General features: G+C 34.8%; 1 protein-coding gene across 2 annotated transcripts in view; it reads right to left on the reverse strand.

The window, feature by feature from the left end:
• The window catches only part of LOC132555594 (discoidin domain-containing receptor 2-like), a 140,519-nt gene that overhangs the window by 32,396 nt on the left and 93,724 nt on the right, over positions 1-14,399 (reverse strand). The gene's annotated exons all lie outside the window — the stretch shown is intronic.

Genomic DNA, 14,399 nt, shown 5'->3' on the forward strand with positions numbered 1-14,399 from the left:
ATATTCAGAAAGAAATATGTGATCAAGTTTAATAATAGTTAAGAAATTGTATTGAGGCAATGGAAAACCTGTTGTGGTGTCAAAATTGGACAAAATTGTGTATGTGTGTTTCATATGTAGAACAAGCAGGGTTTTCAAAGTCTACATCAACATTCTGTGATTTTACTAAAAAAACACAACAAGAGAGCCAAAAAAAAAAAAAATGTTTGCCTTTTATTTTTAACACAAGTTGATAAATCTTAAAAACAAATTGATTTGGGATATTGATTCCACTCTGAGCTACATGCAAATGGAGTTAAGATTTTACATTTGGCACCGATTATATTCTCCTGAATGTGGATCTCTGATGTTTCTAAAAATATTTCCGGCTGTCGATTTTAAAGTTTAGAGTGCATGGAGACCATATGTTTCCAAGGAAATGAAGCAATCTGGAATTTTCAAAATCTTGGCATCATAAACCACAACAGGTGATTTCAAACAAACTTTTCAATATTGAATTTGAAAAAAGTGTTGGTGGTTTTAAAGCATGATATGCATGAAAAATCCCTTGGCCACTTTTTTTCACTTTCCTAGGCATCAGTGTTACAGTAATGTTACAGATAAAAGCAAACACCAAATGGACTGACAAAAGAGATATGGTTTAGAATTTTTTGCACTAAGTATTCTGTTGATCCATAAAGTTCAAAATGACTTCACTTTTAAAATTTAACACAGGAATGATGTTCCAATGTCACTAAAAAATGATTCCGCTTAAAATTTCGGCATCTACAGATCTTAGAGCCTTGTTTCAATCGTCATTCAGTATGCTGGGCAGGATATTTGATGGTTCCATTTCAACAATAAGGGAGCTCAAGAGAGAGGTGGAGAAAGTTTATGCTATTTTCAAAACAAATCCAGAACTACTCAAATAACAGCAACAGAATCTCCAGAGATTGGAAGAGTTAGGTATAGATTATATAAAATAATTTACTCTGTCAGAAATAATCTATATAAATCATAAATTTTCTTGTCAACACAACATTCTTTCAAGAAGATGGATGATGATTTTCCTATGAAAATTTTTGTTCATTCATTCACCCCTGGATTAATACAGAGCATCTTGTGAATCCATTCCCTGTTGATGGAGAGATACTAGACAGCTACTTTTGTTTTGTTTTAATGCAGTGATAAGCAGAAGGTGTGAAGAACCGATAAAAGTAATAACATATAAACACAGACCGAAATATGGGTGAAATTGGATGTTTATTTAACCATGTTAAACTCCAGTATACATTTCCAGCGATCCAGCTGATAATTGTAAGAGATTTATTATGGTGTGGTTTTCAATTATGAAACGCAGCTCTCTGCCAAAACTGAAATGAAAATATTCCAAAGATGAGTTTGGGGATTGAAAAGGCTAGTATTGGAATCCATAAAGTTATACAGGTTTGTTAAATTTCCACAAACTCTGATCCTTGTAGAATTTTTTGTTTCAGTTTTAACTCCAATAAAATTTCTCATTAGATTTCCTCAAGGCAATGACAAAAACCTAACATTCGGTCTCCATCTACTCCAGTTACCATGACAACCAGTCCAAAATAGCAGCCTCTATACCACTATAAGATTTATAATTAGCTATTTTATAGACATCTGATGTTTGTTTTATTCAAAATAAAGAGAAATTCTATTCTACAGAAATACTTTGGTTTGGTACCACAAAGACCTAAACGCTGCATGTTTTTGTCGAGACGTCCCCGCCTTGTCTCGAGGGAAACCTTCAAATATACCATCATTCTACCTAATTCAATCTTATACCCTACATGTTTAAATAAATCAGCAGACCTGTTCCTCTTAACTCAATTACTCTCACTGTATATCCATTTTTTTCTCTATTGATTAGAATTTATCCGCCTTTTCAAAACATCCATAAAATCATCATCCACAAGAATGGCTTTTAGGTCAAGCTAGAAATAATTTTACATCAGGCTGCAACTGTTTTGAACAATGAGCCACTGGTCAATATATATCCACGAAGGTTGACCAATTATGTGGAACTGGACTATTGTCTCTGGCCATGTGATGAACCACTGTAGAACAATCAAAACCTGATCAGCGATACATTTTGGTTTACGACTCTGTCAAGGTTTATGGTGCGAGACTCTCTACTACATGAAGGTGAAATTAGTTTATCGTGTCTACCATTATAGTGGACTCTACAAAGACTCCCCTGTCGCCATGGAGATCTGTCCTTCATCAGATTGCCTTACATCAAATTAAAGACGCTAGATAGAGTGTGATGTGCTCTCCAAGGTTCTGCTAAGATAAGCCTGAACAAGTTCCCCAGGCTATAGACATCCGCAATCAATGCATTTACATATATAATAATACTTCATATAGAAAGTTGTTTAAAAGCTGAGAAAATATCAGTCACACCGTACTGAAATCAGAACAAGAGGCCTAGTGGCCATGATGATTGAATATAAAGGTTAATGGGTAAGTAACTTTCAACTGTTATGAAAAAGAAATTGTGACACTGATGGTAGTAAGCTAGTGTCAACACATGCATACCATCAAAAATGTTGTTCTATGCTAATAATTCTTACAAAGTTATTTCCATCATGAAGACCAGCTTCCATTCATGAAGAGCATTTAATTTTATCAAATCTTGTTGTAGGGAAAAAGGTTTTTGAAATTTGAAATTCATTCTTTTGGTTTATCTTAAGCCAGGGAAGGTTTCTGCAAAATTTCATTGAAATTGGTTCAGTGGTTTTTGAGAAGTTAAAAATGTTACATTGTTTGTTGATGCATAACGGTTGAAAAAAGATGATTACAATAGGTCACCATGAGACTTTAACTCAGGTAACTTAAAAAAGCTGGATTAACATTTCAACACAGGTTTGAGTGAACCTAGTTTTTTTTAATAAGCCAGTGGAAGATTTTTTTCATATGCCCTGTTTTTTTTTTTTACCTAAACAGACAAACCTATAATACCGTGATATTATATAGTTGTTTTATAGTGAGAATATCCTGGTACTAAGCTGACCCTGTAGTTTGTGAATACAATTTATAGATTCCTCTCTCTCTATATATATTTATTAACATTCTACATCTATTTTCATACTTTCATTATCAACTTTGTGAAATGTGATCTATCCTCCAGCAAATTTCCTTCTCTACTGTTGATACTGTAATATTTGAGAAACCTGAGTAAACATCACATTTCAACTCTGACCACCTTTAGCCTGTTTATAAAGGAACCTGTGTAGCACAGACAAAAGAGCGTGCTGATTCTCCCCAATTATTTAAGACTAATACACAAGCAGAAGCCCTACCACGGATACCCTCAGATCTCACACAGTAATTCAATACCGTGATATTTGTGTAATTTAATAATATCACTGAGACATATAAAGCCTGGATTGGAAGGTAATTGTATCTCTCTGTTAAATGCTTAAATATTTCTGTCCTAGGAGTCCAGGTCTCTTTATGAAGCCATACATTGTTTTCAATGCCTTTCAAGTATTAATATGTTCATTACAATACATTCCGTTCTATTTGTAATGAACTTCCCTCCATCACAAACATGGCTCCGTTTATTCTGTATACCATGGTCTGGTGAAATCCTCCATGCACCCATCTTCCATATGGTGTCTGCTTTATCAGCATTATTGATCCGGTCAGAATTGATTTTCCTATAAGATTCAGATAATTATCAGCTAGCATCATCACCAGCTAGCGCTTTCAAAACCAGTTAGCTCCCCTACAACAGGAACCTCTCTATTCTGACCATTTACCAACAGCTCTGTGATCAAAAACATAACAAATAAACTTGATTGGAAACCAATCTATAACTTCCATCCTCATTTTTTCTCCATCGTGATTGTAAACTTGATTCCTGATTAAATCCAATTGATTCCAATATATAAATAAATGCTGCTATATATCCTACTATTTCTAAATAATTCTCATTTCCTGACAATTTTTCATTAAAAAAGATATTGATAACCTATTAAAAATGTATGAAATTAGCAAATTAAGAAGAAAATAATTTGAGTCGATAAATTCTAATATAAATTAATAGCAAACAAACAAGAGAGATTCCCAGTGTAACAATTAGGAGTCTGCTGATGGATTCTCTGTCTTTGGGAACTGCTATTATGACATTCTAATCCAGAGCGATTTCCCACGAGGCTGCTGGCAGATTTTTTCAGTGTAACTATATATCTTTTCATTCATTAGATATACACTCATGCCAAACTGCATGCAAGCGAATTGCAAATTTTCTTTACATTTTTGACATAATGCAATTAAATTAATGGATAGCTTGCACTGCATGTTGGAATTTCAATCTGCGGTGAACTCCACAACCCACTCTGTAAGCTCATGAGTGAAGTAAACTAGTAACATTGTGCAAATTAATATAGATCAACCATTTTTATTCTATTGTAGAATGTTTTGGTTCAAATTTCTTTATTTTCAACACAGACCTACCAATATGAACACTTTTCTGAGGACACAGTGTGATGTACAACTTAACCCTGGACCCTACAACCCTTAATCACAGGCTATCTGTAGATGATGAAAGTTAATTTGTATCAGACAGAACATTTGAATAATAAAGTACATTTTATGATCAATTGACTGTAAAATTCATAAAAACCTCTTACTCTTTTTTTCTTTTTTCAGATGACTAATATTTTTTTCTCTACTGTTTTTTTGTTTTTTGTTTTAGGAAGATAGTAGACCAACTTAGTGTTGATAAAGTTCCAGTACTTCTCAAAAAAATAATGATAACAAAAATTGTTTACAGATGGACGGACAGACGGACACTGGACCATGGATGCAGGGCGGTTTGAATAGCCCATCATTATCAGATGGTGGGCTAAAAACAGCTGATGTCTGCGTCTTTAAGCTACCAGTTACAAATAGTACAATTATCAGACCTCATTTCTAATTCATGAATTTACTTTCGTTAGAACCAATATTGTATAATTATTGAAAAATCATAATTGCCTCATACCGATAAACCTTGGCTGCTTACTGATGCAGAAACCTTCACTAATCTCCTACCTAGCTTCATGGAAAATCGTTGAAGCGAGGACTGTTGCTAATTCTGTACCTTTTGACTCTACGGTGCTCTTCCTGTTTAGAGAATTGCCTTAGAAATAGATTTTCCGTGTCATCAACTGGACGTCCTACCATTAAAACTAAAATGTATTCCACAGCAGTGCCATTTCTGTTTTTTTTTTCTAAAGCCATCGCTGACATTTGATCGATGATAGGGAGTTTGATGGTAATGCTTTTAAGACCTTAAAACACTTCACAATGTAAACTTTGTTTCTGAAAGTATTCTCTAGATTTTGGTTGGTTGATGGTGCATACAAAGTGTTTGTAAGAATGTCACAAACTGAAGATAAAAAACAGTGAAAGGTTTGATCAATTAACCAATGCTGACATTAATTCAGCAGTAAATGTACTCTCTACACTGATCTCAGTTGTAGAGGCTGATACTGCTTCTAGTTGACAAGTCACAGGCCATGCCCTTATATGGAATCGAATGGACTTGGTCAAGCGTAAAGGAACTATGTTCATGCAAACAACAATAAAGAAGTTAACGACGCGATGCCGCGCACTTCCAATGTAAATAACAGCCGCCTCTAGGGGAATGTCGCAGCCGGCTTCCCCACGAAAACCGATACAGCTCTCGAAGCGTCCCATACACTATAAGTTGACAACGGCTTCATGTTTACAATATAAAGAATAAAAACAGTCTCATATTAGTCTGTGTTTTAGTGTGAGCCTATCATTTTATAGAATGTGACGCACAACTCGGTCTTGACATGAGCCAGGCTTCCAGTGTCAGGGCATGTAGCTGCTTTTGTCCTAACTTTTGGTGGAATAAAGACACCTTTATCTGGTCAGATGACGGATTGTCATGTTCTTCAATTTCAAATGCATTGACAAATAAATTGTAAAAGAAAGATGAATTGGAAAAAGCACTTATGATTCATGCAACACTATGACAATGACTACTGAATATTACATCATTATGGTAGAACTATGCCTTGATAAATTAAAAGGGTGCAGACTGAAACCTGTGTACCCACATCTGATAAATAGTGTACCTACATGTGATAAATAGTGTACCTACATGTGATAAAGTAGTATACCCACAACTGATAAATTAGTGTACCCACACCTGATAAATAGTGTACCTACACCTGATAAAGTAGTGTACCCACATTTGATAAATAGTATACACACAACTGATAAATAGTGTACCCACATCTGTTAAAGTAGTATACCCACACCTGCTAAAGTAGCATACCCACAACTGATAAAGTAGTGTTCCCGCACCTGATAAATAGTATACCCACAACTGATAAATAGTGTACCCACAACTGATAAATAGTGTTCCCACACCTGATAAAGTAGTGTACCCACACCTGATAAAGTAGTGTTCCCACACCTGATAAAGTAGTGTACCCACACCTGATAAAGTAGTGTACCTACACCTGATAAGCCAATGTTGAACCAATGATAGAGTGTGTTGTTATGTAATGTAGAATCTGTACATCGATTACATAGCAGGTGATCATAATTACAATCTCCAATCATTGCCTTACACCAAGAAAAAACAGGGAAAAAAATCACTATAAATCAAAAATCCTATTTAGCAGATGTCTTGGCAGCCTTTGCTAGCTTCCGATATTTCATGTTTAGATATTCTGTGGAAATAAGATGTCAAGTTTAGGCAAAGTTCTCAATGAAATATGTGTGTAATATAGCAGCAGCATTTTGATTCAGAAACCTGCTCTAACCCTCTGAAACTGCTGTAATAACATTGCAGCAGCACCTGGCTCCAACAAAATACCATTTATCAAGGAAATGTGGGCAATTTTTTAGGTGTGCTCTGTTTATGATAGCCAACATCTGTCTCAATCATTGATAGATTAAAGTGAAAATGGCTCAGTGTTAGTGGAAACATCTCTTACACACAGAAAAACATGGATGAGATATCTCTTATGTACAGTACAACAGGGACAAGAAATCTCTTATGTACAGTACAACAGGGACAAGATATGTACAGTACAACAGGTACAAGATATGTACAGTACAACAGGTACAAGATATGTCTTATGTACAGTACAACAGGGACAAGATATGTACAGTACAACAAGGACAAGATATGTACAGTACAACAGGTACAAGATATGTACAGTACAACAGGTACAAGATATGTACAGTACAACAAGGACAAGATATGTACAGTACAACAGGTACAAGATATGTACAGTACAACAGGTACAAGATATGTACAGTACAACAAGGACAAGATATGTACAGTACAACAGGTACAAGATATGTACAGTACAACAAGGACAAGATATATCTTATGTAGAGTACAACAGAAACAAGATATATCTTATATTATATCTCTGAAACAGTTTACATCAGGAACATGGAGTCAGTGGTAGACAAGGGATAAACACACCTCTCCATAGATTGATATACAGACTGCATTTACAGACTTGTACATCATACCATTAAATGATTATTATATATTTGACTACAACAGATGACTGAGACCTCCAATTTTATGTGTAGATGAATGAAATAATATAGGCAGATTATTCCTAAGCAAGAATGCTGCCTGTGTGATTGCTCTCACCCTTTTCCAACTAGGAACAATCAGCAAGATTCTTACAAACAGAGGGAATACATTAGCTTTTAAATAAATATGGCTAATGTGAGAAAGGTATGTCAGACAGCGTCTAAAAGATGCTGAAGGGTGTAACAATGGGACCTGAAAAATCTGACAGATTGTACTATTACTGCACTACATGATCACTGTAGCTATGTTAGTGGAACCCTCCTTTAGGTAAATTTCTCTACCTTTGTTTTCGACAGAACAAGTCATATTTACATTCCAGGAAACATTATGGTTTTGCCTTTTGTTTTTCTAGTGTTGCCTCGCCTAGTACATCCCACATCTAGGATGACGAAAAGAAGTTTATAGTTCCAGGGCAACACCAATCCTCTTTGTCACCCACAATGTAATTTCACACTTGACAAATACAGCAATGAGGGGATCACACAATTTTTTGTTATTACATTAATCATGCCAACTAAATCTATTGAATATCATATATATACACTGACGCACCTTCGTCCCCAACCTAGTCAATTATCTCCCTTAATTTACATACAATTTTAATGTAGCAATGGCTTAAAATGGGGGTGGCAATTTATGTGTTGCAAGCAATAAGCAGCACGGAACCTCATATTAAGTACACAGAATTAAATTTTGTAAGCATGTATAATAATGTATCCTATTGACTGGTTGGTGCAATGACTAATGAACAGTACAATGTCCTAGTCAGCGTTGGTGAAAGTGTCATTTAGCTCTGGCACGGTTCATGGAAACAGGTTGATGAGGACTCTACTGGCCATTAGTAAATTCACACCTACTTTAGATTTCAATTTACCAACTATGAAGCTTCTCTATTTGTGTCCAATACAATTTGTTTTAATCATCACATATATACAAACTATCACAGATCATAAATTTGTGGTAATGTCAAACCTAATGGACATGTGAATTTGACGTTTCAGTAGTCGCCATTTGCTTTATTGGTCTGTTAGAGTGTGACAAATTCCCTCTCTTCAGAATCCATTATATCACAGTATATGCCAAGCAGTTATCACGGCCAAAGATCAGCTTAATTAAATTTTTTGTAGATGTAAATATGGCAATTCAGCGTGAAAGTTGTTGGCATCAAAATCGGTTATAATTGAATTTTTGCTGCTTGTGGTGCATGATGGACTCATATATACCAAGTGGAAGAAAGTTTAATGTGCCCTCTGAGGTTTGAGTTGTAGACACCAAGATGAATGTGAAGATCCTAACAGGCTAGTCATGTCTGGGCTTGTGTGGAAACTAATGCAGCTTATTCTTCATGCTTGGAAGCATGACCACCAAAAGGACTCTAATGCATATTTCATACATGTCTTTCACACATATCCTCCCCTCCCACTTCTCACTAAAATTGAAAACTTTTAACATGATTAAAAAATAACAAGACTAAAAGGACATCATTTTGACTCCTAAAACTGGACAACTGGTTTTCAAAAAAGAAAACAAAAAACGATATACCTTACATAACAGAAGATATAACTCAAAATTGTTAACTTATTTTGAATGTTTATTAATTTCCTGACAATAATAAAAAAAATTTAAACAATGATACAAAGCTGATTACTTCTGAAAAATTTTATTACTTTTAAGCTTCTCAATGAAACAGATCGTACCGTTTGCCTTACTTGTAAGTTTACACGATATGTAGTAAATGTACTGAATACTTTCATCATTGAAATTTCAACTTTAGAATAGCATTGCTGCCAATCACTTAGGTCATGTAGTACTGTGTGCTGCAGGAACTCTAGCATAAGACAACATAAAATTGTAGTCAGGAGACTTCGAACTTTGTGGAGTATTCTTTCTACAAGATTAGACATCAATAGAAAGCAGACATGTTCCTAAGGAAACCAGGCGATGTTGTTATCAACTGGTGTTGTCACCAGGCAAACAAAAGCATATATATCTGAAACCGTTTCCATGGTAACACCATAAAATGTCATTCAAGTGTGAGGCAATAGAAACAGCACAGACAGCCACAAAGTCTGGCCTTGTTTACATTTTGTAACAGAAAAGTTAAAGCAATTAGATTTATTCTGACAACCTAAAGTACAATTTTTTGTCCAGTGTTTAAAATTATGAATACCTTTCTAGTATAGGTAAGTGTTTATTAGTTGAAAGCAAAGCTTGTTTTGTCAAAATCCAAATAATCTGTTCTATGTAGATCAATGTCACCTTCACACTAATGATGATGCAGTACTCCACTTACAGTCAGCAGATTATCTCATCATCTTTAAAAGCATTTTAACTTTCCTTAAAAGGAAAGGACAGAAGTAAAGAAGACAACTCTACATTGCTTTTGTTGTTGATGAGATTGGACATGGAGTGTGGAAAACACAGTACCCAACACCTTGAATGGCTGTACACAGAAACCTCAATACAGAACTTAAGCTGTTCACAGAAACCTCAATACAGAACTTGAGCTGTAAACAGAAACCTCAATACAGAACTTGAGCTGTACACAGAAACCTCAATACAGAACTTAAGCTGTACACAGAAACCTCAATACAGAACTTAAGCTGTACACAGAAACCTCAATACAGAACTTAAGCTGTACACAGAAACCTCAATACAGAACTTGAGCTGTACACAGAAACCTCAATACAGAACTTAAGCTGTACACAGAAACCTCAATACAGAACTTAAGCTGTACACAGAAACCTCAATACAGAACTTAAGCTGTACACAGAAACCTCAATACAGAACTTGAGCTGTACACAGAAACAACATACAATACAGCAATACTTTAAATGACACACAGGAAGCACATCTTTTTTGCATTTAGATTTTTCTGGATGTGATAAGTATACATGTGTCATTACCACAAAGAAATAAGAGTGTCATATTATACAAGAAAACATGCAGATGGTACAAACACTCCCATCACTAAAATAAGAAATATGTTTCCGATAAAAAAACTCACAGTCGGCATGTCTGTCATGTGACGTTTTAGGATTCTTACATCACCTGGACAAAAAGCTACGACAAGAGAGGGAACCCACTTACATAACAGCTGCGCCGTCACCTGATTACAAAACTACAACACAGGGAGGAAACCACTTAATGGAACAGCTGTACATGGGTAGATCCAGGTGAATTCATATCTGCAAGTCTAAGAAGTCAACTTACGATGCGGTAGATGGAAGGGGCAACCTTCAATTGCTTCTTTGTTGGAGCAAAGTGGTAGATCTATCAGTGGGTGGATGAATGCTTATCAAAGTAGAAGAGAAAAAGGTCAAAAGCGTCAAAAGAGAGAAAAAGGGTAATTCTTGCAGTGTCTGAAGTCTGACAGCAACAGTGAGAACAAATTTCTGACGTATACAAAAGTGCTATATCTTAGAAGAGTGAAAAAAATTATTGTTGGAGGTTAAAATGTGGTCACCTAGATGGAAAGCCCATTTCAGCAGAGTAAATGGAAGGGTGGGGAGCTATTTAATGACACAGCTGCGACTTAATAGCAAACATTATACACATGTAGCCATTAGCAATCATCAAAAACATGCTATATCTCCCGCAAAATGTTGTAAATCTTTACTCAAAACTACAATTTTTGCAAAGAAAGCAATTTTAGAAAAAACATTTTTAAAAAATTAATAAATAAAAAATGAATAAAAAATGTTGCAGTGTATTGGATTCTAACTAATGATAAGTTTCAATGTTCAAATCTGTCAAGGTCTTACCTAATTTATAGGACGATGTTTGCAAAATAAAGACGGTGGGCAGATGGTTGATTGGTATATTTCAACAAAAAAAGATCAATCATATCCATTCCTTTAAAAGTAAACTTAAATTCCTTAAGTTTTTATTCATTACTTAAATTCCTTAAGTTTTTATTTATTTCATAATTGAGACATTTGAAGAAGGGCAGAAGTTAATCTTGAAAATAACTGGAAAGATATGTATTGCTTTGTATCAAATTCAATTAACTTTTCAATTTAAGTCAGTGAGATACTTGTAATTTAGGGGACACCAAGCCTGAACTGCTTTCACAGAATCATTGATATCCCAAGACTTATTTTTTAAAAACATCCAACAGGCTTCACTTGATAAACTTAACCTATGTTTATTATGCTGATAGCCATGGGAACTATCATTAATTATTCCTTAATATTGAAACAATATTGAATTTCACAACAAAAAATGAAAACATCTTGATTAAATTTCGTTTCTCCCTTCCATCTCATAAATTGTGAATTGCAATCTGGTTTTCATGTTTTGGCAAGGTGACAGAAATTTTTCATCAGAATGTCTGACAGCAGTATATCCTTTCTTCCTTGCTTCATTAGCACAAAGACAGATTAAACCTTACTGGTTTTGCCATCTCACCTCCTCATGTCCTGTTAAATATTCAATAACAAAAAAAGGATATTACATATTACACTTGGTCCGCACTATTGCACATTCCTATGACAAGCTTCATCAAGATAAGTCTTGGTCACTCAAATGTTTAGATTGCAATGTGGCATGTAGATACATACTAGTGATCTTGTGCACTGAAACGTTTATATTGAACTTGATGAGTTAGTACATTTAATTCATCATGATCAATCACATGTTAAGTAAGTAAGTCTTGGCCATTCAAACATTGATATTGCATGTTAAGTCAATTGAGTTCAATATTGTTGGCTGATTTCATGCAGAGTCAGCTTGCTGTAGTCTTAAAGAAGACCTGTTCAAATAGTTAAAATTCAATTTCGTTGTTGTGTCTGAATAAACTTCCTTTGTTGATTCTACTTTTGTGAAATCAAACTTCAATCTTTAAGACAATTTGATGAAATAAATTCAAACCAACTTCCAGTCCTATTAAAGATATCAAAGATACAGATTTGTAAGCAACATTCCAAACAATTTACAAAGACTCAATAAAATGTTAACTGAATAACTTTTCCACAAGTGCTTGTGTCCTTAAATATTTCTATTATGATAAAAATGTGTAACTTCACACATCAGCAAGATTATATGGAGATCATTATCACAACAGCCTATAATAATCTCTCAAGAAAGCTAAGAGAATTGCTAGAAGCAGTATTGAGCGCAATATTCTAGATCTTCTTTCAACAAATATTGATTATCTAATTACCCTGTATATATTGATCATGTGCTTACATGTTTACAGGTATACAGAACTGACAGCATCCCTCTCAAATAAAAGCGTATCCTGCTTAGTAGACGCAGGGATTGAGTGATTTGGCAGACATTATCGCCTGTATTAGAACCATTCCGCTGTGCTAGCTTTTCCCCTATTACACTTGATCTTCCTTGAAAATCCATTGTCAAAAGAGCTCTTGATGAATAATTTACAGCTTCGGAGGGGATTTATTGGTTGTTTATTGCTGGTTTCCTTGACAACAGCTGGGTGTGTTCTACTCCTGCAGCTTGACAAGAGCCTGTAGACCCGGACTAGTCCATATCCCTCGCCTCCATTGCAGGTATATAGGGGACACCAAGTCTTCTATGTTTGAGTCTTTGTATCAGCTTAATTGACCCAACATGGTCTTCCTCTTTTGTTTAATGAACAACAATCGATTCTCTGTCTCATACTTGCATCATTGGAATTTTTTTCGTTGAATCGTTAAAAAAAAATCAATACTATACCAACTACTGCAGTAGCATCAAGAGCTAGCAAGCAGTATAATACAAACTGAAAATTCCACCACATTGGCATATTCTTCTTGTAATCAAAACTAGGACATGAGGGGCTTAACTCTATCGACAATCTATATGTGAAGATATGGAGTAATGGGTTAGGTCTCTCAAGCTTCATTAATTCTGACAAGTCCAAGAATATGTTAACACACAATAATATTATATATGTTACAGAAGTTATGCCTGAAAATTAATTTTTTTTTAATTAAGCTGGTTGGTTACAGAGCATGTTGTTTAGAGCTATGTATTCTGAAACGTAATTGCTCTTTGAGTGTAATATTCGTGAAAATTGGCACTGCAATTTTTTTTGTTTATATAACCTGTCTTCATTTTATCAAGATATTGAAAGAGTACCGAAGAAGTGCAGTTCCAGACATGAGAATCCTTTTAATAAGTAATGATAATCTTTGACTGATGGCAGTGTATTAGAAACAAAATGTTAGGTAACAATGCCCTAGTATAATACCTACAGCCATATTTACCTAGGTATGGTAAATATTTCATGTAGATCAGCATCAGTCCGCCCCAGCTCTCAAATACACTCATCATTCTCCAGAGGTACAAGTACCCAAGGGACGAACAAGTACCCCACAATTGTTTGCTGATGTGTCTCGCATCATGTCAGCACCACCCAAACTTCATGGACCGATAGTTATGAATAATTCCTTTTCTCCACTGCATCGCAAATGCGTCATCTACCTTGGAGCTTATAATTTCAGATTATTTTCCATTTGTTTCCATACTTTTAAACTGATATTTTTCGTGTTAGTATTCTTTCAGGAAAAGACCCATTTGTAAAACTTTGATCTCTCACTGACCTAATTCTCAAACAGTACTGTCAATAATGAAAACTATAAACATCAAATTAGAATTTCAAATTGCAAATGCTGGAACTTATATTGATATACAGTGAAATTAATGATGTTTTAATTCCGAAAGTATGAGTCATATTTGAAGTGTGTTACAGTAACATTTGTTTAACCGTAGTCTTTATAAGGAGACTGATCCATATCTATATTATCACTTAAGCAACACCATCGCATGTAAACTATTAAACGTGTTAAAAGGAGAAAAA

The sequence above is a fragment of the Ylistrum balloti genome, unplaced genomic scaffold (genome assembly GCF_031769215.1).
Source record: "Ylistrum balloti isolate Yb309-2 unplaced genomic scaffold, AGI_CSIRO_Ybal_v1 Utg370508, whole genome shotgun sequence".
Classification (NCBI taxonomy): Eukaryota; Metazoa; Mollusca; class Bivalvia; order Pectinida; family Pectinidae; genus Ylistrum; species Ylistrum balloti.